The sequence below is a fragment of the Dromiciops gliroides genome, chromosome X (assembly GCF_019393635.1).
Source record: "Dromiciops gliroides isolate mDroGli1 chromosome X, mDroGli1.pri, whole genome shotgun sequence".
Classification (NCBI taxonomy): domain Eukaryota; kingdom Metazoa; phylum Chordata; class Mammalia; order Microbiotheria; family Microbiotheriidae; genus Dromiciops; species Dromiciops gliroides.
The window spans coordinates 10,514,624-10,525,462 of record NC_057867.1 but is presented as its reverse complement, the minus strand read 5'-3'; positions in this window follow the sequence as shown (position 1 = coordinate 10,525,462).

Sequence of the window (10,839 nt, the reverse complement as noted above, 5' to 3'; positions counted from 1 at the left end):
CACCCAGTAAGTGGCAGAAACCAGATGATAGTTGACTGCAAGGATTGATAGGAATGTCACAATGAAGGTTAGCCTTGGTCTGCTCTTCTCCAGAGGACTGAGACAGAATGAGGGGCAGATTTAGGGAAGGGGAAAGTTTCCTAACTATCTGAGTAATCCCAAAGGGGGATGGGTTGCCTCAAGTGGGTTCCCCTTCACCCAAGGTTTTCAATTCAAGGCTAGCTGACCTTTTGATGGGAATGCCCCATGGGGGTCACCTTCACACAACAACATGAGATATCAAAGGATAACTTGAATAGTGAAACAGGATGGAGATTTTCAAAAGATAAGAAAAAGAAACCTGGCATCAGGAAGTCCAGGGTGGGGGGGAGGGGGGGAAAGTGAAGATGAGAGTAAAGGAATAGGCAGCAGAGACAGTTGGATGGTGGCTACAATCACTTTGGGAAAGGGGGTGGCCCAAGCTTTGTCCTTGCTGGGGTTGTGGGGGAGGGAAGATGGCTCAACAAGAAGGATGTCATGGTGGGGAAGCTAAACAGGGGTAACATTGGTATGAGTCAGAAGAGGATGACAAAGTAAGGTTCAGGGATGATGCCTTCCAAGGAGGAAACTCAAACTCCTCCCCTTGCCCCACTCTGCTCATCACCAAGGGCTTGGGTCAAAGGTCTGCTAGTCCTTGGCTAGTTATGGCTCTGTCTTTCCCCATCCCCATCTCCATCCTCATCCCCATTTAAAGGCTTGAAGTTTCTCTATATACTAGTGAACAATCATGACAGCAGAAACAGTACTTGGAGCCTTCTCCCCCCCCCCCCGCCCCCTTGTCTGAAGGTAAAGAATTGCCAATCAGTAACTTCTGACTGAGGAAGATTCACCGGATTCCTGGTATACTTTTCAGCTTTGGAAAAACAGGTGTATTTAGGGGCACCAAGAATAATGGCTTGAACATTGTTGTTGTGCGGTCATTTCAGTTGTATCCATCTCTTTGTGATCCCACTTGGGGTTTTCTTGGCAGAAATACTGGAATGGTTTGCCATTTCCTTCAACTCATTTTACAGATGAAGAAACTGAGGCAAACAGGATGAAGTGACTTGCCCAGGATCACACAGCTATTAAGTGTCTGAGGCTGGATTTGAACTCAGCTCTTTCTGACTCCAGGACCAGCACCCTATCCACTGTACCACCTAGCTGCCTTTGCACAATCAGGACTTAATACATGTTTGTTGTTGATGCCATTCATTATTCCTGGGTTTGTTCTGGTGGTTTTCAATCTTCTACTTCTTGACTTTCTAGACTTTTCTCCACTATAACCTAGTGCCCTTCTCTCCTCGGAAGATCTCTTGCAGCCTCTTTTTCTGATTGGTCAGTTCCTTCCAGAACCTCCTTTTTTTGCAGGGCAATGAGGAATAAGTGACTTGCCCAGAGTCATACAGCTAGCTAAGTATCAAGTGACTGAGACTGAATTTGAACTCAGGTCCTCTTGAATCCAGGGCTGGTGCTTTATCCACTGTGCCACCTAGCTGCCCCCTCAGAACCTCAATTTTAAGTAACATGCCCAGGTCAACCATGTTCATTCCTTCATTCCTCTCTGGGCTTCAGCCCCCCTTTCCCCGCTCTCTGGACTGTCTTCCTCCACAATTTCCCGGCATCAGTGCAGAATTGTCTCATACAGCTTCACGTTCTAAAAGTGAGGCCTCCTGCATTCACCACTCAGGCTCTTTACATTCCCCTGTCCCAAGTTTTAGCAAACAGCCTCTTAGCAAAAGCAAAAGCATGCTTAACCCCCGCCCCCGCCCCGTGTACTCCCCCAGCCCTAGCCTGGACCCCAGTGCAGAGTGGAAGCACCCTTCGTTCTATGCCCTGCTTGAAAAGGAAGAAGGGATCAATCTGGGTTCGAAGTCTGTGGCCATATCCAGGACAAAAGGGACGAGGATTACAATGAGAATAAGGCTTACTGCATGAATGCCCCACAGAAAATGAAACCACGACAGTCAACAGTCATTTATGATAAAAAACAAACCATGCAAGGGGGAAAGGAGCCCTGAGGCCCCAGATTTAGAACTGGAAGGCATCTCTCCCAACCCCCTCATTTTACCAATCAAGGATCTGAGGCCCAGAGAGATGAAATCACTGGCCCCACGTTAACACAGCTAGTAAGTGCCTCCAGGAACAAATACAGAGTGTTCTGTCTGGCCTTTGAAGCCCTTCCTAACCTGCCTCCTCCTAGCTTCCCAGTCTTCTTACACCTCACTCCCCAACACATACTCTTTGATCCAATGACACTGGCTTCCTGGCAGTTCTATGAACAAGACACTCCTGTCTCTCATTTCCCATGGTGTGTAGAGACAACAAAATAAGAGGTAAAGGATCTCGTGGGGTCCAGGGAATCAGGAGGGAGAAGAGGAAGAATGGTCTTAACAGTTCTTTTTTTGTGTGGGGCAATGAGGGTTAAGTGACTTGCCCAGGGTCATACAGCTAGTAAGTGTCAAGTGTCTGAGGCCAGATTTGAACTCAGGTCCTCCTGAATCCAGGGCCGGTGCTTTATCCACTGTGCCACCTAGCAGCCTCCCTTAATAGTTCTTTAACAAGAAACTTCATTCCTTTGTTAGCAAATTAATATTTTGGGGGTGGACTAGGATGGTAGGAATCAGGATACATATACCTCCCAGCCCGAGTGACTCCGTGGCTCAAGAAAGGTGGAGAGAGTGGGAGCAGGGTCTCATCAAAGGCAGGCTAGTGCTCTTTCTGGTCATTCTCTCAGAGTTGGACCCTCAAGTGTGAAGTAGATATGCTAAGAGATTGCTTCTATTTAGAGAAGTCCATCTTCTCTTACTGTTGAGGATTCTCAGAGTTCCTTATTGGTTGTGCCTACGCTTCTCCATGGCCCTCTCTGAGATATTCATCTGTATTTCCATAGAGAATGGTTGTTTTTCCTATGTGGCAGCAAGATAAGGCATACATACCATGGCCTCCAAAGATTTAGTGCTATAGCAAACTATCAACAATGTGCTTCACAGAACTTGATAAAAACGTTCATTTTTGAGAACAAACATTTGAGAATCCCCCAGGGCAATGATAAAAGTAGGAGCCAAGGCAACATAGTATCACTCGATCTCAAATTGTATTAAAAAGCAATGGTCACCAAAAGTACTTGATACTAGTTAACAAATCAAAAAAGTAGATCAAGGGCACACAACTGCTAAGTAAGACTCAGGAATAATCAAACACAGTGGCCCAGCCCAGTGTTGGATAGATCCAGGAACAAAAACTTCTGTGGGAAGAACTATCTGGCTTATTAGAACTGTCTAGCAAATCTGAGAAGCAGTTTGGTTTCCAAAAGCAAATTGTTCTAGGCAATACAACAAGCTATAGATGGATATATAATATTAAGTATGAAAAGTTAGAGCATTTAGAAAATTTCAGAGAAAATTCATAACCAAACATGAAAGATAAAATAGACCATTTTGATTACATAAAATTTAAAAGCCCTTGAACAAATAAAAGCAATATGCTTAGAAGAAATGGAGCAATATTGACCAGGGGAAAAAATCTTTATATCAATTATTTCTCTCAAGTCTGATGTCCAAGATGCGTAGAGAATTAACTGAAACATATTACAATAAAACCCATTTTCCAATAAATAAGTGATCAAAATATAGGAACCGGGGCAGCTAGGTGGCGCAGTGGATAAAGCACCGGCCCTGGATTCAGGAGTACCTGAGTTCAAATCCGGCCTCAGACACTTACTAGCTGTGTGACCCTGGGCAAGTCACTTAACCCTCATTGCCCTGCTAAAATTAAAAAAAAAATATAGGAACCAACAGTCCCCCAAAGAAAGGCAAAATATCAACAACCATATAAGGTATATGTACAAGATATTCATGACTGCATGGGTTGTCTAGACATTGATGGAGGTCCCTAGAATCTTGTCCACTCCTCTCCAAGGCAAATTCCTGCCTTGGGGGAGCAATAGAAGGGCCACAAGGTTAGGGTTCTTTCTTCCAGTTTCTGAGACGGGTATTGGATTACAACGTTACCTATCTGTCTTCCTAAATATTGCTGGTATTGGGACATGATTTTGGCTCAAAACCAAAAGCAACTTCCCTGGTCACTGATCACTTAGACTACCTTGTTTGACTTCTTCCCATCAAATGGTAATTAGAAAAAAGACTATTCAAATCCGGCCTCAGACACTTGACACTTACTAGCTGTGTGACGCTGGGCAAGTCACTTAACCTCCATTGCCCTGCAAAAAAAGAAAGAAGAAAAAAGACTATTACAAATAGTGAATAGAGGGTAAACCCTTTAATGAAAGCAAATAGGAAGTGGAACTTAGAGAAATCCTATGGATTCGAACATACTAGAAAATATACAGTCAATGGCCTCTCCAGCTAGGAGCAAAATACATCAAATCAAGAAAGGGCTCCCAATTTCATCCAAGCCGAAATTCCCTGGTCTTTAGAGAGGCAAGCTCAAAATCAGGGACATATGGAGGCTCTGGCTTCTCCTACATGTCTGGAGCTTCCAAAGCTCATCTGCCTCTCTCCATTGTTTGGAGTTTGTACCCAAAAGAATGTCTGTTAACATTCATATCCTCATGAAGAGAATGAAAAATGGCTGCTCTCCTCCAAAGGTCACACATGTGGGTTACGTTCATCCTCAGGCTGGCAAAAATCAGCTGGGGTAAGCTTAAAATGTGTAACTATTCAAGCATCCTATAACACCTCGAGGTTTGCAAAGCACTTTACAAATATTATCATCTCATTTGATCCTGGGAGGGAGGTGATGTTATTATCCCCAGTTTACAGATGAGGAAATCGAGGCAGACAAAGGTGAAGCAACTGGTTCAGAGTCACATTGCTAGCAAGTGTCTGAGGCTGGATTTGAACTCAGACCATCCTGACTCCAGGTCTAGCACTCTATCCACTGTGGTGCTACCTAGCTGCTTCATGGTGTTGCTTTAAAACAACAAAGGTGATTTTCCTGGCATCCCAGGTAACTAGCCTACAGTACCGTTGAAAATAATAGAAAACAAATGTATGCACGTGGTGCATACGATAGACATAAACCATAGAGAACATCACCCCACAAAGAACTGCAGTGACAACGTGCCTGAAATGTATGTAGGACAGGGAACATGCAGAGCTCAAAAGTACACGCATAGCCCTAGCACACAGCAAACAGAAATCAGAGAAGTGAAGCAGATTAGAATGTACTGAAAACTGCCTGAGCGAATGAAAACTCCAGTGAGATAGTTCAAATCAAACTGAAAGAAAGCCCGCTCTCACCCAAGTAGAAATTCCCTGAAGTGTCTATGGAAGCAAGCTGGAAATCAGGGACATGTTGAAGAGCTGGTGTCCTCTACGTGCCCATAGCTTCCATATTCTCTTTCTCTTTCCCCTGTTTGGAGCTGGTCCCCTGAAGAAAATGTCTGGTACCCTGCATTGTCCTCTGAAAGACAGGAAAAAAATGTCTCACCTGCCCCAAAGCTCTCGCACCAATTCTCTGCCTCATTCAGGCACAGAAACAGCAGTCCTGCAGCATCAGCATTCTCTCTACCAGTCTAGAGGCATGCTTAAGTGGCTTGCTTGAAAAGCTAGATTACAACCATATGAGAAAATCGTCCAAACCACTAGTAATAAAAAAATACACATGAGAACAACTCTGAGGTCTTACCGCACACCCAATACATTGTCAAAGATGGTAAAAGATGATGACTATCCATGTGGAAGGGACTGTTGCTTGCTTTATTGGAGCTGGGAACTGGCTCAACCATTCTGGTTGGATATATATACACACATTTATAACAAAATATTCATGGTGACTCTTTTGGTGGAAGTAAAAACACTACAAACAAACTCAAATGGCCTGTCCCTATGCTATTTGTCAACATTATAAGTATCAAGCTGAGGCCCAGATCAAGTACTACCTTCTACAGGAAACTTTCCTTTATTTCCCCACTTGGTAACGATCTCTCCTTCTGAACCTCTGCACTACCTTGTACATCTTATATCACACATTATCAGGATATCATGTCTAATCTCCCCTACAATTCTCTAGGTTCTTCAATAGCTCAAGTTGTATCTTATTTACCACTGCAGTATCTTTACCAAAAAACCCCAAATGTGGTCATGAAGAGTCAGACATGACAGAACAACAACACTAGAGGAAAAACAAAACAATGTGAAGAAGTGGAAGAAAAAGTCATCTCTTGTTACCCAGGGACTGGTCTGTTCTGGTTCGTGATCACTACATATGGTGGAATAATGGGAAGAGGACCGAGATCAAATCCCAGATCTGCCAAGTACTTACCACTTGTGTGACCTTGGGCAAATCATTTCATTTCATGAAATATGTCAAGTGAAGGAATTGGATTTCATCACCTCCAATGTCCCTTCCAGTCCAATATCTCTAATCCTACGACACATGTGTGGTTTACCATGAAATATGCCCGACTCTAGGCAGTAAACTGAATTTCACATCACCTTTCTTTGGTGATGCAGAAGGTACTTTTGGATCTTGCAATATCACAGGGCCATGCTCCCAAAGAGTCATTGTCGTTGGTGTAGAAGGAACAGGAGGAAGCTCTAATCTTCACTATAGTGAGAGAATGCTCCAAGAAGACAACACAAAAAAGCATCCATCTCAGTCAAAAGAGCAACCGTTGGCAGCTTTGGCTTTGTGCCAGCGAGCTAAAGCTAATGAACAAGGCAAGGAATCACTACCCAAGCATCAATTAACTGGCAATTCCCATAATCAATTGCCAAGTATCTCTGAGCCAAAGGAGTCCAAAACAATGTATGTCAGGGAAAAATTATTCCTGATAGTACTTAACTCTTATGTTTCTAGTATTACAGTTGGGGCAGCTAGGTGGCACAGTGGATACAGCAGTGGCCCTGGATTCAGGAGGACCTGAGTTCAAATCCAGCCTCAGACACTTGACACTTACTAGCTGTGTGACCCTGGGCAAGTCACTTAATCCCAATTGCCTCAAAAAAAAAAGACATCTAGTATTATGGCTACTGATTATGAACTTCTAAGTTTTAACCAGACTTTCCAAGTACTCTTTCTTTCTTTTTTTTGCGGGGCAATGAGGATTAAGTGACTTGCCCAGGGTCACACAGCTGATAAGTGCCATGTGTCTGAGGCTGGATTTGAACTCAGATCCTCCTGAATCCAGGGTCAGTGGGACTTGGGGATGGAAAGGAGAAGAAATAGTTCTTAATCCAATAGCAGGTTTAAAAGCTTTTGCCTACAATTGAGATAAGGTTACCTTGCTCAAGAGTTTCAAGGGTTACCTTATTTCACTTTCTTTGATACAGATAATAGGGAATATAGGTGACAGTAATAGCTAACATTATATAGTGCTTACCAAGTTCAGGCACTGTTTTAAGCACTTTACAATTATTAACTCATTTGATCCTCATAACAATCCTGTGAGGTACTTGATATCATTATCCCCATTTTACAGGTGAGGAAACTGAGGCAAACAGATTATGTGACTTGCCCAGGGTCACACAACTAGTAAGTATCTGAGGCCAGATTTGAACTCAGTTCTTCCTGACTCCAGGCCAAGTGCTCTATCAACTGTGAAAAGTCTCCCAGATTTGGTCTGTCAAAAAGACAGAAGTAGCTTCTCTTAAGTAGCACTCTCCCCAGGTTTGGGGGCAGGAAGCCCTGGGAAGGAGTGGGTTTCCTTTCACTAGGAGTCTTCAGGCAAAGGTTGGACAATCACTAGTTGAGAATGCTGGAGGTGGGATTCTTGTTCACATCTGGATTGTATTAGAGATGCTCTGAGATCTCTGCTAACTGCCCCAAGTCCTGAGTTCTGAGACCATATTCTAGCCATGACTGGGGCCAGAGAGGAAAAAAACACCACACAGGTCAAAAGATATTTCCTGGTGAAGGCCATTAGCCATGGGACCTTTCCAGAGCAGATGTTTCAGCTTTATAAAACAGGAGTGATAATATTTGACCTTTATGTGAGGCAGGCCCTGTGGGCATTTCAGGGAAAGAGTCCAGACTGGGAATTTCATTCTCTACTCTGCAGATCAGCAACTCTTGTGTCTTCTAGTCTCAAAGAGTTGCATGGAGGCACTGAAAAGCAAAGGGATCTGTCCATATTATTATACCCATTTTCCAGATGAGAGGTAAAAGGGTTTTCCTGTGGCCACACAGCTAGGAAGGCTCAATTGTGGATGTGGCACCCGAGCCACAGGATTTACCTATATAGTCTTTTTTTGCAGGGCAATGAAGGTTAAGTGACTTGCCCAGGATCACACAGCTAGTAAGTGTCAAGTGTCTGAGGCCAAATTTGAACTCAGGCCCTCCTGAATCCAGGGCTGGTGCTTTATCCTTATCTATAGAGTCTTGCAGCTTATAATACTACTCTGTGGTAGCAGAGCCCTCCCCCTTCCCCTCTGCCCCCCAGAAAAGGAAAAACCCTCGGGGTGGCTAGAGTCAACACTTTTTTCCTGGACCCATTTAACCCCCATCATTCCCAGTCCTAATATAGTGCTCTCTTTTTTGCTACATTTCAGCTTCAACAGCTCCTTCATCTTAGAACCCCCCCCCTCTTGGCCCAGAAACTCAGACCTCCAAGTCTATCCCTGGATACTGCCATCCCTGGAGTCCTGTGGCTCTCCTGAAGGATCCTGGGGCCTCCCTGCCTTCCCTCTAGGGAATGAGACTGTACTTATTTAGCCATCGTCTCTCTAGCCATCTGGTTTTTATGCTCTCCCTTTTCAAGGGTATAGATATTAGCCATGACTCAGTCATCTTTAATGTGATGTCAACAGGTCAAGAGTTGCAAGAGTACTCCCTTATATACAAACAAAGAGACACCAAAGTCCCAAATGTGTCAAAAACTGCTAGTCACTGGGGACAGAAAGACAGAAAGGAAACAATTTCTACTCTCAAAGAGCTGATATTTTGTTGTCAACATTTTTGTTGTTGTTCAGTCATTTCAGCTATGACTGACTGTTCATGATCCCAATTGGACTTTTCTTGGCAAAGATACTGGAGTAGTTTACCATTTCTTTCTCCAGCTCATTTTACAGAGGAGGAAACTAAGGCAAACAGAGTAAAGTGACTTGCCCAGGGTCACACAGCTAGGAAGTGTCTGAGGTCAGATTTGAACTCAGGTCTTCCTCAGGCCCTGCAACTTTATCCACTGTACCACCTAGCTGCCCAACATACGACATACATCAAGAATATATGGAAAAAAAAATTTAAAAGAATATATGGAATAGGAGGCAGCTAGGTGGCGCAGTGAATAAAGCACTGACCCTGGATTCAGAAAGACCTGAGTTCAAATCCAACCTCAGACACTTGATGCTTACTGTGTGACCCAGGACAAGTCATTCTTTGCCCGGAAAAAAGAACATATGGAATAAATACAAAATAATTCTTGTAGGGAGGAAATCAGGAAAGGCCTTTTTTAGGAGATGGGATTTGAGTTGAATCTTGAAGGGATTCTAGGGATACTAAGGGGTAGAGGTAAGGAGCAGTGCATTCCAGGCATAAGGAATAGCTTGTGCAAAGGCTCAAAGATGAGCCATACCTGCATCAAAGGGTGGTTGTGAGGTTCATCAAAGGACAGAGCCAAGGAATACAAAGCAATGTAACATACAGTTGTAAACTATTAGTATGGGCTCTTGACCTCTTTGCATCTCTCCCCCCTCCCTTTCTGTTTGAAGTCACTTGCTTTCCCAAGCCCTCCTACCTAGATACATGCCTTCTCCTTTCGTGGGTTGCCCCTGACAAGCTCACATTTTCTCCAAAGTTTGCTTGTGCTAAATTCTGCACATCCCTTTTCCCAATCACACACCAGATCCCGTCTTGTGACGACTGAACATTCTTTGGGGCATTTATATGTCACAAACAGGTTTCCTACTCTGAACCATAGAGCTGAGCTAGTCACAGACTCAGAAGTGGAAGGGACCTTAGTCCATTCCATCTTTTTACCAAGGAGGAAACTGAAGATCAGGCAAAGCAAAGGACTTATAGCATAGGTCGTAGGTCATATAGCAAGTCAATGACGGAGCACAGGTTATATCATAGGTCTTTTTAAAGCTCTTCCCAGTCCCATTTCTACTACTTCCCACTAGCTCTCCAGGATGGAGGAAAATAAAAAGGAGGCCGAAATCTATTAAGCATCGTACTCAAAATAAATGAAAGATGTTGCATTAGATCTGGAGCACTGGGGGGAATCTCTCAGGAAGCAAGAGACAAAAATGTCTGCTTTTCTATTTGGAGTTCATATTCAAATGTTGAGCCACAATGTGGTCTCTCATTTCCCCCTTGTGGGTGAGAGCTTTAAAGCTTTAAAGTCCTCACCACTTCGGCTGCGTCTACATGACTCCAAAAACCTCCATTTAAGCCACCAAAATCAAGCTGGTTGTGTGACATCACATCCACAAAACAACTGGTGGATTGTGGTTTTTTTTTTTTCTCTCCCACCGTTACCTATCATGTAGACACCAGAAAAGAAACCCAAATAAGCACTTTGGGGGGGGGGGGGCAGGGCAATGAGGGTTAAGTGACTTGCCCAAGGTCACACAGCTAGTGTCAAATGACTGAGCTGGATTTGAACTCAGGACCTCCTGAATCCAGGGCCAATGTTCTATCCACTGCACCACCTAGCTGCCCCTAAATAAGTATGTTTGTGCCCAAGAGTTTAAGATGCAAATGGAAAATATCTCATTTCTCCTTTGTTGAATTCCACCCCTAAGTCTTCCTTGTGTCTAATAATACTCTAAGATGGCCCTATGTTGACTCAATTTCTTCCTAGTTTTGTCAAGAATGGGTAACTATGGGGCTTCTAGCCAGGAAAGGATGGGAAAA